Genomic DNA, 19,856 nt, shown 5'->3' with positions numbered 1-19,856 from the left:
GCTCAAAGAAAAGAGGGGAGGAGGTGGAATTGCTGTTTTAGGCACCCAAGCAAAGAAAGTGGTTTTCTCTAAAGAATCATGCAGTGTATCTTTGGAGTTTTAAAACCTGAGACCCATCAGAAAACTGAACAACAAACTTGTCTCTAGGAAGCAATCAAGTCAATTGCTATGAATGACAGCAACGGAAATACCATTTAATCTCTGTATTTCATCTTGGCTTTAGAAAACAGGTGAAAAAGAAACCCCTGTGAAAAAGGAACGATTCGGAAAAGTCTCTAGGAAACCATTTGGATTTGGATACACTGTCTGTATGGTATCTGCGGAGAACTCCATGGTGAACTTCTGAGACTTTTGTAAATAACAAGCAAAGTCTGCTGCCCTAGAGCAATCAGAATCTTCGCTTTGCAAAGGGGCTTCCTAGAGAGCAGCTAAGCAGCAGTACCAGTGAGAGGCAGGGTCTGGAGCCACAGCCTCTTCTCTTTGAGGTGGTAAGGACGTCCCATTTATGTTCTTATCTGTCCATCTTCTGGAACAGTAAAAACCAAAGCAACTGTATTTATATTGCAGAAAGGAGTGTTCTTGTGTTTTTCTCGTTGAAGCATCTAGAACAGAAAGGAATATTAGGGAGCATGAATTTTCAGAATACATCCCATTTCCAACTTTATTTGAGTACTAGATTACACATTGCTTTAAATTTACAAAAACTCAAATAATCTAAATGCATAGAAATGGGTGACAAGGCAATGGTTCAAGAAGTGACAGTTAGCACTGTCTACTAAGCAAAGGGAACCTATTAGAAGGGTGTTAGTGGCTCATAAATCTGTTGAGCCCTGGAGCTAAGAAATGGTCAAGATAGAAAGACGCAAAGGAAGTGAAGTCAGCGTGAACCTCAATAACCACGTAGAACACAGAATGTGGCCCAAGTGGTAACTGACCCAGACTTGTGAGACTATTGTTTCTTTTCTTTACATTACTGTCCTAATTCTGGAAAATGAGTCCTGTTGGCTTCATTGGTGGCATACCATGTTCTGTCTGCATGAACTAATATTCTGACTGGTTTGAAATGAGAAAGAGAGAGGGAGAGAGAGAAAGAGAAAGACACAGAGAGAGATTGCCAAAAATTCTATCCACTTTTTTCACAGTCCAACATCCTTATAAGCCTTCCTATATATTTCCATTTTCAAAAGTGAATCTATCAATATAATTTTTAACTATTATGTTAAAAAAATACATTTGCCTTATCCGTTACTGAATTCTTCAGGCCTAGATAACTATTCCTACAGCAAAGACATACTGTGTGTTTACTTTAATTATGTATTTTTTTAACTTTTATTTAATGAATATAAATTTCCAAAGTACAGTTTATGGATTACAACGGCTCCCCCCCCCATAACTTCTCTCCCACCCGCAACCCTCCCCTCTCCCGCTCCCTCTCCCCTTCCATTCACATATGTAATTTTTTTCATTACAAGTCAAGCATTATGTAAGGGGTCGGCTCTGTGGGGTAGCAGGTTAGGTTGCCCTCTGCAGCACCAACATCCCATATGAGTGCAAGTTTCAGTCCTGGTTGCTCCACTTCTGACCCACCTCCCTGCTAATTACACTAATATATTTTTCTATTGCTGAGGAAAACAGGTTCCACTAACAGATTTGGAGGTTCTCTGAAAGACTCTGGATCTTTACTCTTATTTAATTTACATCTGATTTCACCTTTTAATATTTTCCAATTCCTCTTACTAAATATTTTTGTTCTGGTTATTGTAATGAATCTTAGTTAACTTTTTTTTTAATTTTTAATTTTTTTTTATCTTTTGACAGGCAGAGTGGACAGTGAGAGAGAGAGACAGAGATAAAGGTCTTCCTTTTTGCTGTTGGTTCACCCTCCAATGGCCGCCGCGGCCGGTGCGCTACGGCCGGCGCACCTTGCTGATCTGATGGCAGGAGCCAGGTGTTTCTCCTGGTCTCCCATGGGGTGCAGTGCCCAAGCACTTGGGCCATCCTCCACTGCACTCCCTGGCCACAGCAGAGAGCTGGCCTGGAAGAGGGGCAACCGGGACAGAATCCGGCGCCCTGACCGGGACTAGAACCCGGTGTGCCAGCGCTGCAAGGCGGAGGATTAGCCTAGTGAGCTGCGGCACCGGCCTCTTAGTTAACTTTTAAATTCCATTTTTCATGTGGTTTCCCTTTTAAATTGTATTTATTTACTTTATTGAAAAGGAAGAGAAATAAAGATGGAACCAGAGAGAGAGACAGAGAGAGATAGAGAGACAGAGAGATATCTTTCATCTACTGGTTCAATCCCCAAAGGCGTGAAAGAGCTCTGTGTTGCCAGATTGAAGCCCGTAGCCTAGAACTCAATCCAGGTCTTCCATATGGGCGGAAGGGATCCCAATATTTAAGCTGTCAGCTGCTGCCTCGCAGGGTCCGCACAAGTAGGAAGTTCAGTTGGAAGCAAAGCCAGAACTTGATCCCAGGCAACCTGATAAGATACGTTGGCATCCCCAGGGGCAACTTAACACACAATGTCCATCAGTGCTAGAGTGATTTCTTAACTAACTGGGAAAAGTAACCTTTCTGTCTTGCTTAAAATTCTTCATTGTTCCTCTCATGCATTCAGAATAAATTTAGACGCTTTTTATACTGGCACCTAAAAGTCTATTAAATGCCTAACATCCTAGCTCCCTCTGCTTTCATCACTATGTACTCTCCTTTCCTTTAATTTTAACAATCAATTTAGATATTAAAATATTCCTCCTCCCCTTTATCTTTTGTGCATTTACTCATTACCTGCCCCTTATCTAGCATTACATGGATAATTCCTATTTTTCTACAAAGCACTTTTAACATTTGCAGATGGCTTGTGAGATATCTCTTCCACCTGTCCCTGAGTTCTGTGAATCTCGTTCAACTGAATGTCACTAGGATCAATCACAGGATATGAATGAACTTTCAGAACAGAATGATACCAGTCTCAAATAGTGGAATTTATAAACGTACTAAAGAAACGAGGTTAGTGATTTACATAGATCATCTCATTATTCCCTCCAAGAATATTTATAAAGCCGGCTGTTGTTATCTTGATGGCCTTTACATGCATTAGGCGCTTCTTCCTGAATCTTCTTTCACATTTGACTTCGAGATGTCACTCTCTGCTGATACAATCCCTTCCTTGTGGCTGGAATGTTTCCTCTCTGACTCTCTGTCTCTCCTAATTCTTTCTTTTATATACATTGGAGATATGAGGACTTGCTCTCCAACATTTTCTCTATTTTGAATCACTTCCTAGGTAAATTTACTCAGTTTCAGGGCTTCAAATACACACCAAATGCTGGATTTCCATGTATTTACTGCAGCATATGGCTTTCCTCTTAATTTCAGACTTCCAAACCCAGCAACCTACGCAACTACTTCACTTCTAATGTAGTAGGATATCAAACTGCACATAAAGAAATTTTCCATTTCTTTTTATTAAAGATTTATTTATTTATTTGAAAGGCAGAATTACGGAGATAGAGGCACAGACAGAGAGATCTTCCATCCTCTGCTTCAATCCCAAAATGGCTTCAGAGACCAAGGCTGGGCCACACAGAACCAGCGGCCAGGAGCTTCTTCCAGATCTCCCATGTAGGTGGCAGGAGCCCAAACAGCCTGGCCATCTACTACTTTCTCAGGTGCAGAAGCAGAAAGCTGGATCAGAAATGGAGCAGCTGGGACTCAAACTAGCGCCCATAGGTGATGCTGGTGCTGCAGACAGTGGCTTAACCTGCTACTCTACAACACTGACTCCATCAAAAAGATCTATTTATGTTACAGCCAGGCCTAAGTCAGGTCTAAGCCAGGAGCCCAGGTCTTCCACAGGGGTGGCAGGGACCCAATTACTTGGGTAAACATCTGCCGCCTCCCCAGGTGCATTAGCAGGAAGCCGGATCAGAAGCAGAACAGCCAGGACTTGAGCCAGAACTCCAATATGGGATGCAGTTGTCACAAGTGGTAGCTTAACGTACTGTGCCATGACATTACGCTCTTGGTGAACTTTTCTGGTAATCCATTATCCACAAAGATAGCTATAGCAAGATAATTCATATGATAATGCCCACTTAAAGCAAAATTATTATACAAAAGTAATATCAAGTGTATATACACTACTGGGGATGGCGCTGTGGCACAGCCGGTTAACTCCCTGGCCTGAAGCACCGGCATCCCATATGGGTGCTGGTTCTAGTCCCGGCTGCTCCTCTTCCAATCCAGCTCTCTGCTATGGCCTGGGAAAGCAGTTGAAGATGGCCCAAGTCCTTGGGTCCCTGCGCCTGCATGGGAGGCCTGAAAGAAGCTCCTGGCTCCTGGCTTCGGATAAGCACAGCTCAGGCCGTTGCAGCCAACTGGGGAGTGAACCATCGGATGGAAGACCTCTCTCTCTCTGCCTCTCCTCTTTCTGTGAAATTCTGACTTTCAAATAAATAAATCTTTAAAAAAGTGTTACATAAATCTTAAAGTGTACATAGATTAAGTGTTTTTAGTTAATCAAAATATAATTAAAAGCCTATAGAAATATTATAATATTTGGAGATATATATATAAATTCTTCTTTTAAGTTGTAGTTAAGAGCACCTGAGATTCATCTCCCACACCACTTTATAAGTGTTGCTAAAGATAATATACAATGGACGGCTATAGGCACCATATTGCATTGTTGATCATTAGAACTTCTTCATCTTGTCTAATAGAAACTATTCCCATTTAACAGTGATTCCCTATTTGCCCAAACCCTGAGGCTTGGTGACCACCATTCTACTTTCTATTCATAGCAAGTTGATAATTTCAGACACTTCCAATAAGTGGAATCCTGCAGTGTTTGTCTATAACTGCTCTGTATCACTTTCCAGATTGTCTTCTTCCAGGCTAACTTATGTTTTCACATATGGCCAGTGATTCATGCTTTAATAAGATGGAATTTATGAATAGGCCATGTTTTCTTTATTATTCATTGTCCATGAACATTTAGGTTGTGTCCATATGCTGACTATTGTGAATAACTTTGAAATGATCATGGCAATGCTGGTGGAGATACTAATTTAAATTCTTTTGAGTATGATTCCATCCAGACACAGGATGCTGGATCATGTTTTCTGTAGGAGGTAAGCCATTTTACATTTCCATTAAGAGTGCACAGGGCTCTGATTCCTCCAAATCCTCCCAAACAATTATCTTTTTTTTTTTTAAATAGACATTCTGACATTTGTGAACTGATATCTTATTGTGATTATGATTTGATTTTCCCTGATGAATAGTGATGTTGACCACCTTTTCATACAACTATTTTCTATGGCCATGCCACCCTGTATATGCCCAATCTCGTCTGATTTCGGAAACTATTGGTTATTTGTATGTGTTCAGATCCTTTGTTCATTTTAAAATATGTTATTTTTTTCCTATCAAGTTTTGGGAGTTCCTCATATATTCCACTATACAGAGATACATTTCCAATCTCTCCATTAGAGCAGATTTTCAGTTTCATGTAACCTACGTGTTTATGTTTTGCTTCTGTTATTTGTACTTTTTGTCATACTCAGAAATGATTGTTTATATCCATGTCATCTAGCATTCTTATAAGTTTTCTCCTAAGAGTTTTTTTTAAGATTTTATTTTATTTATTTGAAAGGCAGAGTTACAGAGAGAGAGAGGCAGAGAGAGAGAGAGAAAGAAATCTTCCATCTGCTGGTTCACTCCCCAAATGGCCACAATGGCCAGAGCTGAGCTGATTGAAAACCCATCTAAAGCCAGGAGCCAGGAGCTTCTTCCAGGTCCCCTACATGGGTGCAGGGGCCCAAGGACTTGGGTCATCTTCTACTGCTTTCCCAGGCCACAGCAGAGAGCTGGATCAGAAAAGGACCAGCTGAGACTCATACCAGCATCCTTGTGAGATACTGGCAATGCAGGCTTTACCTGCTGCGCCACAGCACTGCCCCTTCTAAGAGTTTTAAAGCTTCAGGATTTATGTTTAAATAGTTAATCCATTCTGGGTTGACTTTGGTGTCTGGTTTAAGGGAAGAGTTCACTATACTTTTCATGTAGATGCTCGGTTTTCTCAGCAATGTATTTTGAAGCGACTGTCCTTTCCTCAATGAACAGTTTTGGCACTCTTGTTAAAATCTGCTGTCTGTATATGGGTGAGTTTATTTCTGGACTCTATTCTACTGGTCTATAATTTTATCTATAATTCTATTTTTAAATGTTAGTACCATGCTATGTTAAAAAGAATAGCTTTAAAATATAGTTTGAAATACAAAAGTTTTACTCTTTCATATTTGTCTTTCTCAGTATTATTTTGATTATATTATGGTTTTGTATGAATTTTAAAAATTGTTTTTCTATTTATGTAAGGAAAATGTACTATTAATATTTTAACATACAGTGCATTGCATCTGAACTTGTTTGGATCATGTGGATATTTTAACAATATTAAGCCTTTCAATTCATAAACCTGCCTTCTTTAACTACTTTCATCAATGTTTTATAGTTTCCAATGTAAAAAACTTTTATCTTCTTGGTTAAATTTATTTCTAAGTATGTTATTGTTTCTGATGTTATTATAGTGGGACGCTCCTCTGAATTTCCTCTTTAGATAATGTGTTGTTAATGTATAGAAGCACAGCTTATTTTTGTATGTTGATTTCATATCCTGTAACTTTCTCCAATTTTTAAATTAGACCCAACAGTTTTTTAGTGGCGTCTTCAGGATTTTCTACTCATAGGATCATATCATCTGCAAACAAGGATAATTTTAAACACCCCCTTCCTTGAATGCCTTTTATCTTAGTATTATTTATTTAAGAGAGGGTCACACACACACACACACAAGGAGGGGAGAGAGAGAGAGAGAGAGAACACTCCCATTCACTGATTCCCTACCCACATGTCCTCAGTGGCTAGGGCAGGGCCAAGGCTGAAGGTTTGAGTCAGAAACTCTATTGAGGTCTCCCACTTGGGAGGCAAGAATCCAATTACCACTTGAGCATCACCACTGACTCTCAGAGTCTACAGTAGCAAGAAGCTAGACTTACAAGCCCGGGCACTCCGTTGTGAGACATTGCATCTTAAACGTTAGGCCTGTCGTCCAGCAAGAACGTGTCTTTTTCTTGCCTACTTGCTATGGCTGGGATATTCTGACAGTGTTGAACAGAAGTGGAGACAGTAGATGCTGTTGTCTTCTTTCTGCTCTTAGGGTGTAATGTTAACCATGGGCTTTTCAAAGGTGGCTTTTGTTATGTTGATGTGAGTTCCTTCTATGTCTGGTCTGTGCAGAGTTTTCTTTTACATCCACTCTCATTTGGGAAATTGTAAGGCAATTTTATTGTAATTTTTTTAAGTCCTTCTCTGGCTTAAATATAGGGTACTGCTAGCCTCATAAAATAAGTTTGGAAGTGCCCCTTTCTCTTTATTTTTTTTTTTTTTTGGTGTTTAGCTTTTTATACTTTGATCAATTTTATTTATCTTTTCAATAAACAACTTGGTTTTGTTAGAGTCGACTGCCCGAAAAACGTCACCAAGAGACATCTCTTATGCAAACAGCAAGGGGAAGCTTTATTGATTATCCAGCATGCTGGGGCTGTCCGATCATCATGAGCAGAGCAGCCCCGAATAACCAAAAGTTCGGGTTTATAAAGGCAAAAACCGCAAAACCGGGAAGGGGGGAAGAGAATACACGGTTGTTAAGCAGTTGCTAAAGTCTTACAATCAGCAATTATGATCTTAAGACATAGACAAATCACATCTTCATTATTAGCCCAGGTAACCCAGGTGTAACCTTTCTACTTTTAAGCTTGAGCAATCATGCTAGGGGGTTTTTGTGTGTTGCCAAGGGTGATGTAGTGCACTGCTATTGTCCGACTATTTGAGATCATAGTTTCGGACCAGAGTCTCACGGTGGGGGGGTTGCTTTCCCAGAATGCAGTCTCAAGTGCTCCAAAATGGAGTCCCTATTGTCAAGGTGCTACTTCACTGTTTTATTTTCACAGCTGCACCAGGAAGCTTCCAACCTGTAAGCTTAAGCTTAACTTTTTACACCCGCACATATACAATTTTAACTCTTCAGTTTCATTCATTCATTCATATCATTTGTGTATTGTCTATTTTATTTTTTACTGAACTATTCTTTTTTATTTCTTCCTTACACTAACTTTGCTCTTTTTTCCATTTGACGCAAAAATATCTTTCTAGTGTAAGTGTTGCTATAAAACTTCCCACCTGGTACTGTCTTTGCTGCATACTCTAAGTTTTGATATATAGTGGGTTTTTTTGAGGTATCTTCTAATTTTCCTTTTTTTTTTTTTGATTCCTTCTCTGACTTATGATTGCTTAGTAGTGTTTTTTTTTTTTTTTTTTTTTTTTTTTTTTTTTTGACAGGCAGAGTGGACAGTGAGAGAGAGAGACAGAGAGAAAGGTCTTCCTTTGCCGTTGGTTCACCCTCCAATGGCCGCCGCGGCCGGCGCGCTGCGGCCGGCGCACCGCGCTGATCCGATGGCAGGAGCCAGGAGCCAGGTGCTTTTCCTGGTCTCCCATGGGGTGCAGGGCCCAAGCACCTGGGCCATCCTCCACTGCACTCCCTGGCCACAGCAGAGGGCTGGCCTGGAAGAGGGGCAACCGGGACAGAATCCGGCGCCCCGACCGGGACTAGAACCCGGTGTGCCGGCGCCGCTAGGCGGAGGATTAGCCTAGTGAGCCGCGGCGCCGGCTAGTAGTGTTTTTTTTTAACATATCAACATTTATGAGTTTTCTAGCTTCCCTTATGCTATTGTTTTATATAGTTTTTTATGTATGTAAAGGGAACAAGTTTCATATATACAGTTTCAAGAGTGTACTGATACTTCCCAATCTACTCCCCCTCACTCACTCCTGCCCTTCCTCCTCCTCCTTTGTTTTTGAAAAGATATTTCACATGATATCAATCTTAAATTTGTTACAATTACTTTTTTGACCTCACCTGTCGTTTATTCTGAATAATGTTTCATGTGCACTTGCTAAGAGTGTGACCTACTGCTGTTGGATAACAGGTTCTGTATACATCTCTAAGGTTCCTTTAGTTCATAGCATTGTTCTTTATTGATTTCCTGTCTGGATGTTCTATCCATTATTGAAAGTAGGATATTAAAGTCTCATCCTGTAATTATTTTGCTATCTATTTTCCCAACAGCACTGTCAATGTTTGATTTATAAGTGTAGGTGCTCTGATGTTGAGTATATACATATTTATAATTGTTATAACTGCCTGGTGAATTGAAACTTTTATCATCAATAATGACCTTGTTTATGTCTTATGACAGGTTTCTACTTAAAGTCTTTTTTTAAAAGATTTATTTATTCATTCATTTATTTAGAAGTCAGAGTTACGGGGGGGGGGGGGTACGGGGAGAGAGAGAGAGGAGAATCTTCCATACACTGGTTCACTCCCCAGGTGGTTGCAATTGCTGGGGCTGGGCCAGATCAACGACAAGAGATGTGAGATTCTTCCAGGACTTCCACATGGATAGCAGAGGACCAAGCACTTGAACTTCCTCCTGCTACTTTCCCAGGCCATTAGCAGGAAGCTGGATTGGAAGTGGAGAATTCTGAACACAAACCAGCACTCATGTTGGATTTGGCTATGAGGTGGTAGCTTCAACACTGATCCTCTTAAAGCTTTTTTTTTTTTTTTTGCTTGATATAATTATAGGCACTCTTTATCTCTCTTGGTATTGATTTTTTATCAATACATTTTTGTTTTCATTGTTTCACTTACACTATTTGTCCTTAAATGTAAAGTGAATCTTTATAGACAGCATGTAGTCGAATCTTCTATTTTATATCTCAATCATTCTGAATCTTTTGATTGGGATATTTAATCCATTCACATGTAAAGTAACTATCCATAGGTAAGGATTTACTTTTGTAATTATATTAATCGTTTCCTGAAGCTTTTATAGTTCCTGGTCTTCTTCTCTTGCCATTTTATTATTATTATTATTTTTGATTTTTTGGCAGTCATGTACTTTTGTTCCTTTCTCTTTTTTTTAAAATTTTCTTTGTCATCTGCATGAGGTTCATGTAAAATATCTTAGATCAGATTTAACAACTGATAACAGCTTAACTTCAGTTGTAATAAAAACAAACTTTATTCTTTTATTTCCCCCACAGTAGCATTTTAAATTGTTGATATCATTCTTCATAACTGGTTATTCTTAATATTTTGGTGTTTTAACTTTTACACTAGAATTAAAAGTGACTTACACACTGTTTTTACAACATGTAGTGTTCTGTGTTTACATATGTGTTTACCTCTACCAGTAAGTGTCACACTTTCATACTCTTGTGTCACTGTCCTTCTGTCCAACTTCAGTAACCCTCTTTGGATTGTGGTGCTGGACTCCCTCAGCATTTAAATGTCTGGGAAAACATTTATCATCTCTTTGTTTTTTAAAATATTTATTTATTTATTTGAAAGGCAGAGTTTCAAGGAGAGAGAGACAGAGACACACACACACACACACACAGAAAGAGACTGTTCAGCTGCTATTTCACTCCTCATATGGCTGCAGCCACTGGGGCTGGGCCAGGCCAAAGCCAAGAGCCGGGAGGTTCATCTGGGTCTCCCTTGTGGGTGCAGGAGCCCAGGGCTGTTTTCCCAGGCAGGAAAGCCATAGGAAGTCATACTGCAAGTGGAGCAGCCAGGACTCAAACCTGTAACTATATGGGATGCTGGCATTACAGACCACAGCTTAACCTACTGTGCCATAGCACTGGCCCTACCAACTTCATTTTTAAGACAAGTTTTGCTGAGCACAGTATTCTTGTTTGATAGCTTCTTTTCTCTTACAACAGTTTGAATACATCCTCCCACTCCTTCCTGACCTTCAAAGTTATGCTGAGAGATCCAGAGACAGTCTCATGAGTCCTCTCTCTATGTAATAATCACTTTTCTTGTACCACTTTCAAATTTTTTCGTCATGGACTTTTGACTATTTGGTCAAAGATGTTGTGTTATGGACTTATTGGACTTCTACGTTCTGAATTCCTTTTTGTCCCCCCATTGGATGATTTCAAATTATCTGCCTTTGAGATGCCCAATTCTTCTGCTTCCTCAGGTCTGCTGTTGAATATTTTGAGGCATTTTTCAGCTCAGTTATTACACCCTTCAGCTCTAGAACTTCTGCTTCTTTCCTTATGTTATCATTCTCCTTTTGTTCATGTATCATTTTCCTCATTTCATTTAGCAGTCTGTTTTCTCCTGTAACTCATTTTCTTTAAATTGTTTATTTCAAAATTTTATCAGAAAATTCACTGATCTCCCTTTCTTAGTACTGGTTACTAGAGATTCATTTTGTTCTTTGATTTTATGACAACATTTCCCTGATTACTTATGTTCCTTGCATTGGTTTCTGTATCTTTGAATAAACAACCTCTCCTGGTCTTTACAGATTGCCTTTGAAAGAAAAGAACTTTCAACAATTAGCCTTGAAAGAGGTTCTGGGATGCTCTCTAACCTTTTCTATGTATGTGCCTTCTCTGTGTGTACAGATTCTGAAGCAAAGGGACATACTGGCTTGTTTTATTTTCTAGGATCTATTATCTCTTTTTGGTCTACTTGCTATATTGTGGAGTAGGACATTGTGGCATATCCCATTCTTTCTACTTCTTTTTTATGTAGAAAATATGACTTCTGCCCTTATCCCAGTCTCCCGTGTCATGCTGGGTATGGCAGGTCATCTGTTCCTTTTCTTTCATTGTTAGTTTTCCCCCACCAAACTATAATAGTTCTGTGTGCATCGCCAGTAAGGCCAAACAGAAACCAGCTTCTTGCACAATGCACCGAATAGCCAAGCACTGGAAGCCTGCTCTGCTCATCTCTCATTCGAGAAGACTTTTGTGCCTTCTCTCAAACTCATGGACCTGGGCTGGCTATAACAAACTGATATTCTGCCCCACCCCCTTTTTAACTTAACATCAGTACTTTTTTTTAAGATTCTTTTTTAAAATTTTATTTAAGATATACAAATTTCATACATTTAATATACAAATTAGGAACTTAGTGATTATCCCACCCTTTCCTCTCTCCCATCTGCACTCCCACCCTTCTTCATTCTCTCTCTCCTATTCCTACTACAGATATCTATTTTCAGTTTACTTTATACTCATAAGATTAACCCTACAGTAAGTATAGAGTTCAACAATAGCATGAGGGAAAAGACACTGTTCCTCAACAGTAGAGACAAGAGCTGTAAAAAATCATCAAATCTTAAAGTGTTAATTTCATTCCTAGGTATTATATTTTGGATACTCTGTTAGTTACCACAGGGCAGGGAAAACATACAGTATTTGTCTTTTTGGGATTGGCTTACTTCACTAAGTACAATGGTTTCCGGTTGCATGCATTTTGTTGACTGGATAAAGAAATTATGATATATATATATACTATGGAATACTACCTAACTTCAGTTCTTCTTGTGAAGGGTGACAGAAACTGTCTCAGGGGAAGTGCACTGAAAGGAAGAACGCTGGGGACACAGTACACTCTCCTTTCCCCTCAGATGAGGAAATGTAGATAGGGTGAGGTGACCGCTCTGTGAGCTGGGATATGCCTTGCCTAGAAGAGAGGCCGACACAGGTGAAGGGAAATTACTCTTTTCACCAGTCTCCATGTGGCTGCTCTTGGTTTTGTTCATGTTTGGAGTAGGTCAACTTCTTAACCCAATGCCAAACCCCTCATAAAAGTGTTTGTTCTGTATTTCACTGTTAAATCTATTTTTCTGTGCCATAATGAGGGATGGACTTGTAATTCTACCATCTTTCTGTTTGCTTCTTGATATACTAGGCTGCATTCTTACCTGCCTCCTGGCTTCACATTTGCTGCTCCCTCTCCCAGGTACCTGCAATTGTTCATATCACAATGTCTCTCCCCAAATATCATCACGTCAGTGCAGTACTCCATGCCTTTCAACAGCATAAAAAAAACATAAGCACCTATTTCCACCTTCATCTTTTCCTGTGTTCTCGCAGGTAACTTTATTTCTCTTCTCTATAACACTAGGGCTTCTGTGATACATTATGTTCTTTCTGTCTTTTAACAATCTGTATACTCTGACCTCATCATGATCTCTTCAAAGATCTGTGAAGTCCAGAAATTTAGAATTTTCTGCTACTGCCCTAACTGCTGAATCAATAGTAACACTGGCATGTTGCGGTGATGCTGATGAGCACTCGCACTGCCCAGTGACAGCCAATCTATACTCCATTTGTCACGTGGAGGGATTGCTCTTTCCTGACACTTGAAGTTGGAGATAGACATTGACATCCTTTTACAAATCAATGTGAGTGAAAATGCTGCATGTTACTTCTAGGTGGTTGAATTTAATTGTGGATTCTCAGCTTTTCCTTCACCTCCTTCCCTCTATGTGGAGGTCTTGAAAGCTCATGTTTGCATCGAGGAGTCAAAAGATTGATCCAGCTAGGTATGCTGAGTGTACACTTGGAGGACAGCTGCTGTGGAGAGCTTCCCACATGTACAGTGGACTTGCACAGCCAAACATAAGAACTTGTGGCATGCAGCCACTGAGGCTAGGGAGTTGATGTCACCACAGTATAACTTAACCCATCCAGCTGGTGTAATAATCAATAAATGTGTGTCAAAAGAATGAATAAATGATCCCTATTTTATAGATGGGGAAGCAAAGGAGCAGCAAAGGTATGCAATTATCTCATGGTTGTCAGTGCAGATCTGGATTCAAAGCCAGGCCACATACAATACTTAAAATATGTGATATTATTTCACTCAAGGGAAATGCACTGTTAATTTTGCATTTACTTCTAATATAAATCACTGACAAACAGATCATATCTTGTGACTGATTTATAACAAGGTTGACAAATATTCTGTAACAAAAATGTCTGATTTTCTAAAATTGTCTTCAAATTAATTCACTTGAAAATCAATGCCGGGAATTTTGCTGTCTTGTGTGTCCCTAGGTTTAGTCTGGTACTCATTGGACTGTCTGTCTTTTCAGGCCAATGAGACACTAACAGGGTCCTTTTTTTCCTGTTTTATGCATTCATCTTTTTTATGGAAGTTGTTTTACATGATAATTCTTCATAAAACTAATTAATAATATTTCCCTGAGTACAATTCTGGGAAAATCTTATAATTGCAGACATGGTGTTGGTTTTATTTTAGAAGAAAATAAAAATTAAATAAGGCATCATATCTCTAACTATATTGGCTTTCAGTTCTTAAAATCAGACTATTTTATTGCAAAATGAAGGCCCTTAGTAATATCCACTTCTTCCTTTATTTTAGATTCTATTTCTCTCCCTCCCACACACCTCACCCTTTGATTTTCTTAAAATTCTTTATATAACTTCTCCTGCACTATATTCTATGAGAATCTCTATAAGTTATTTGAAAATTAATAGCATGTTAATTTCAAGTAGATTGAAACTCAGAATAAATAAATTAAAAATGTTAATTAAATAAGATTTTATTAATATATTCTGGAAAACCTTAAGCAACATTGGAATAATTTTTCTTTTATAAATTAGTATATGCATGTTATAAGAACATAGGCAATTAAAAAAAAAGGAAAAAAAAGTAAATTACCCAAATCTTATTGCCCAAATTTTATATTTTGGTATATTTGTTTTACTGTGCTATAAACACACCATTTTAACTTCTAATTTTCATTTCCTTTTTTATGTTGATAGAGAGTATTGGAAATTCTTCAAATTATTGGAAGTTATAAGTCTATTTTATATTCCTCCTTTATGCCAGAGGAGAATTATTGGAAAACTTAAAAAGGAAAAAAGAAAGAGTAATAATCAGTTGTAGGCTTTTTTAAAACATTAATTTATTTGAAATGTGGAATGACAGAGAAGGAGAGCCTGAAAGAGGAATCTTATACCCACTGCTTCACTCCCCAAACGGCCACAACAGCTAGGTCTTGGCCAAGGTGAAGCCAGGAGCCAGGAATTCCAACTGGGTCTCCCACATGAGTGGCAGAGGCCTGAGTACTTGGGCCACCTTCTGTGGCTTTCCCAGGTACATTAGCAGGGACTTGGATTGGAAGCAGAGCAGCTGGAGCTTGAACTCCAATATGGGCTACTGGCATCACAAGCAGCTGCTTAACCAGCTGTGCCACAACTCCAGCCACATCACTCATAAACTTAAACACAAAGACAGTCATAAACTACTGAGTTCTATATTTAGCCAAACAATGTAAATTTGAAAGCAGTACATTGAGCAAATAAAGCTGTAGTCAAAGGAAAGACAAAACAAAAATCCACCAAGGGCTTTCTTCCACAATGGAATACATAAGTGCTGTAACTTATATATATCAGACAAGACAGACATATATAAATATTCAGATATTATTAACTATTGAGGATCATCTGTTTTTAAAATTTTTTGTTTATTTATTTATTTATTTGAGAGGTAAAGTTTCAGACAGAGATAGGGAGAGACAGAGAAAAGTCTCCCATCTGTTGGTTTACTCCTTAAATGGCCACAATAGCCAGAGCTGAGCCTATCTGAAGCCAGGAACAAGGAGCTTCTTCTAGGTCCCTTACATGGGTGTAGGGTCCCAAGCACTTGGACCATCCTCCACTATTTTCCCAGACCATAAACAGAGAGTTGGATCAGAAAAGGAGCAGCTGGGACATGAACCAGTGCCCATATGGGATGCCAATGATGCACATGGAAGCTTAACCTGCTATGCCACAGCGATGGCCCCAAGGATCATTTCTTAAATGAAAACTCTGTCAGAATGACATCACTGCATGAAATACTTGAATTAAATATGCCAAATTCTATAAAATTAGTTAAATTCACAGGGATTAAATGTTTTAGTGTTATTCCATATTGCTCTACTATATTAATATTGCATTCATGAGACTTGTAAACAATCTCCCTCTTATTTGTTCTCCCTCTGATTTTAACACAATTTATTACTGTGAAAATATATGGAAAAAAGATTTCACTGAAAGTTTTTTTTTTGTTTGTTTTTTTTTTTTTTTTTTGACAGGCAGAGTGGATGTTGAGAGAGAGAGACAGAGAGAAAGGTCTTCCTTTTTTTGCCATTGGTTCACCCTCCAATGGCCACCACGGCTGGTGCGCTGCGGCCGGCGCACCACGCTGATCCGAAGTCAGGAGCCAGGTGCTTCTCCTGGTCTCCCATGGGGTGCAGGGCCCAAGAACTTGGGCCATCCTCCACTGCACTCCCTGGCCACAGCAGAGAGCTGGCCTGGAAGAGGGGCAACCGGGACAGAATCTGGCTCCCCGACCGGGACTAGAACCCGGTGTGCTGGCACTGCTAGGTGGAGGATTAGCCTATTGAGCTGCCATGCCAGCCCACTGAAAGTTTTTATAACTTAATGTTGCAGTTCTTTCATATTTTAATTTTCAGAAATTTGTGAACCTGTTAACCTATTTAACTTTAAAACCCAATATTATTATATCTCCAGCCACGAGTGTCTTAATGTATCTTTGAAATTTTTAATAATCATTGTCAAATATTTAATAAATCTATAAAATATAATGATAATATAATAAGTATCTTGTCCCATGTATATTCTCTACTTAGTCAAATGCTTCTAGATAAACTGTTTTCATATATTTTTCATATATAAGGAAGATACACTGGCATAATTTTATTACTTATGAAAAGATTTATTCTTTTTTTTAACTTAAAAGACAAAGCAAAAGAGGGAGAGAGAGAGAAAAATCTTGCATTGTCAAACAGATGCAACAGCCAGGTCCAAACAGATGCAAGGCTGAACCCATGAGCCAGGCACTGCATCTGTCTCCCACGTGGTTGGTGAGGACCCAAGTACATGGGCTATCTTCCAGTGCTTTCCAGGCGCATTATCAGGGAACTGGATTTGGGAAGTGGAGCAGGCACTTCAAGAGCTGGTTCTCTGCTCTGGGATGCTGGCACAGCAAACAGCAGCTTAACCTGCTGTGCCACAATGCCAGCCCCTGACATCATTTTAAATATTTAACTCAAGGATTTAGCATCCAGGTTTCAACAGCAGTAAAATAATAGCTTTGCATCCTTATCTTACCATTGTTTTATTGATACATACACATCTATTTTTAAAGTTATTCCATAAGCACCACTAAGTCCTTTGCTGACATTTCCTGGTCATCTCTTTATTGGGAAGCTTGTCCTTTTGTGTATTCCTAAAAAAAAATACTCATACACCCACTTCCCCTGGAAATTTGCATGTTTAACAATTCTGTGTTTGATCACTGAGTGACAGTTTGGCTAGGTGTAAAATCCTGGAGTTACATTCTTCTGCAAATATTTAAAAACTATTACTTCACTCTTTTCTTAAATTCAGCATTGCTCTAGAAATGTGTGAAGCTCAGTTGATTTCTTCCTTTATTATTGACATCGTTTTTGTAGCTAAAAGTGCTGGGGATTTTCTTCTTCTTTGAAGTTTAATTTCATAGGAACACTGCCCAGGTTGACCAGATCAACTTTCTCAAGTAGAATTTTTATGCTCCTTAGATGCAGAACTGGGTCAGTTGACTCTAGAGATGATTTTCAAGTATTTGTCTTTGAGGTTTCTTGGGGGGTGTTTTTCTTCTTTGTTTTTAATGTCATCCATTCTATTTTCCTAGTTTGATTTTCTTATGCAGGAACACAAATTTTCTTATTCAGGAAAACACAAATTGTACATTTATTGGACTATTTTACCTATAATTCTTGTTACTTCTCTCTTTTGGTTTGTCTGTCTCTTAAATCCTAAATGTCCCTTACTATAAGTTAATTTTTACCCTCTTATTCTGCAGTCTGCAATTTATTATTTAGTCTTCAATTTCTTTCCAAAGTTTTATAATTTCTTGTTTCTTATTTTCTGATTTCTTGCCCATCTATTCTTTAATTTAACTCATATTTTGATTTAATAGGTCTGTTTTATTTATGTAATTGTCACTTATTTTAGTTTATTTTGTAATTTTCTTCTATTTGGTATGATTATGATATCAAGTTATAACCCTGTTACGGTAAACATTTAATTTCAATATATTTATGTAGGTGCTATAATTTCATATTTGCAAGTAGCTTTTCAGTTTTAAAAACTGAATTTCTCTGGATTATCTACTAAAAGGAAGTTTCTGGTGGCAGAGTAGAGGGATGTTTGAATGAGCTAATCAGTTTCTGACCTCCACAGCCTTGATTTCTTTTATAGCTGTTTTCCTTGGTTTATCTATAAGTCTTACATCATTTACCTCACTCCCTCCTCTAATCACTGGCTGTCATTCACGGGGCAGGTTGCTGGCTTCCAAAGCTGATGCTTATCTCCTACTACAAGTAGTGCCTTGACAAGATCACCGCATCTGAATTCTCAAGTGAAAATTTTACTCCTGACCTAAAGTCAACAATAACCACATTCTACACAAGGGCAAGTCATAGATACTGACTGGAAATGAAGGAACAGGGGACAGATCTGGGGTAACTTTCAACATGAGGACATCACTCTTTCCTGGATCTCCACGTACCCATTAGGACAATTAGATTCACTGCAGCTCATCTCTGCATGGAGCTAAGGAAATAAAAAACACAATTTAGAGCAATGTATAAGCCTGGCTCATGTCTTACATAAAGTGGTCAGAAAGAAATAGTAAAGTGTGTGAATTTTAATGCATCAGGCACTGCCTACATCTTGTACATCTTTTGCTCAAAATAAATAAATCTATAGGATAGTTACTAATATCACTCTGTGGGTGAGAATGTTGAAAACAGAGAAGTTGAATCACTTGTGCGAATTTTAATGAATCAAGTAATTACCAGAGCTAAAACTCAAACTTATAAGTTCTCCTCTCTCTCTCTTCTCTCTCTCTTTCTCTCTCTCTCTCTTTCACTTTCACTCTCACTCCTTCTGGGTGTGTGTATTTATATTTTTATACCTGTATTTATCTAAATTGTTATAATATTGACTATCAATAAATATCCACACTTTGATTTTTTTTTGACAGGCAGAGTTAGTGAAAAAGAGAGAGAGACAGAGAGAAAGGTCTTCCCTCCGTTGGTTCATCCCCTAAATGGCCGCAATGGCCAGTGCACTGCACCGATCTGAAGCCAGGAGCCAGGTGCTTCCTCCTGGTCTCCCATGTGGGTGCAGGGCCCAAGGACCCTGAGCCATCCTCCACTGCCTTCCCAGGCCATGGCAGGGAGCTGGACTGGAAGAGGAGCAACCAGGACAGGATCTGGTGCCCCAACCGGGTCTAGAACCCAGAGTACCGGTGCCAGCCCACACTTTGATTTTTTCACTGGTCCTTTGGCTTGCTGTAAGAAATAAAATTCATAAGAAATAAAGTGAATTGTGACACAAAGTCCTAGGAGACTCAGGGGCTTCTGGTTCCATTGTCTTGGGATGCTTCTGTCTTATGTACAGATGTTATCATTTCTGCCAGAAGAGAAGTCATGTATGAGAGAACCGATGTGGCTTAAAGCCAGCCTTGGAGCTATACCAGGCATGAGCAGAGAGGACAATCCAGCTCAAGGTAACCTCTCAAAATGCCCAAAACTGCATAGCTGAGCATATCATCACCACGTGAAACAGAGAGGATTATCCCTGGAAACTCCTGTTCAAATCACTTACATGGAATTGTGAACACATAGGTGGTGATTTATTTAAGCCACTCAAAATATAAACTTATATTTGCCTAGAGAAAGAAAAGGAAATATGCACATCAAATTTTATAATTCTGATTTAAGGGAACAGGACACTATTCCATTCATATACATAAGAGAAAAAAAATTTTTTTTTTTTTTTGGAGAGCAGTAAGTCAGGAGAGAAGGCTCGTTGGCCATTTTATTCATTGCTTCTTT

The 19,856-nt window shown here is 38.9% G+C and overlaps 1 long non-coding RNA gene across 1 annotated transcript in view; it reads right to left on the bottom strand.

Moving 5' to 3' along the window:
- Nucleotides 1–577: 577 nt before the first annotated feature.
- LOC149121705 (uncharacterized) overlaps nucleotides 578–19,856 on the bottom strand; it is a 113,330-nt gene continuing 94,051 nt past the window's right edge. Inside the window, exon 3 of the long non-coding RNA XR_016222416.1 lies at nucleotides 578–602. This is a non-coding gene — a long non-coding RNA (uncharacterized LOC149121705). The remainder of the gene's footprint in view (nucleotides 603–19,856) is intronic.

Source organism: Oryctolagus cuniculus, chromosome 16 (assembly GCF_051225735.1).
Source record: "Oryctolagus cuniculus isolate XC-2025 breed Fujian yellow rabbit chromosome 16, ASM5122573v1, whole genome shotgun sequence".
Lineage (NCBI taxonomy): Eukaryota > Metazoa > Chordata > Mammalia > Lagomorpha > Leporidae > Oryctolagus > Oryctolagus cuniculus.
The sequence above is the reverse complement of the archived record's forward strand: the minus strand, read 5'-3'. Positions and strand labels throughout refer to the sequence as shown.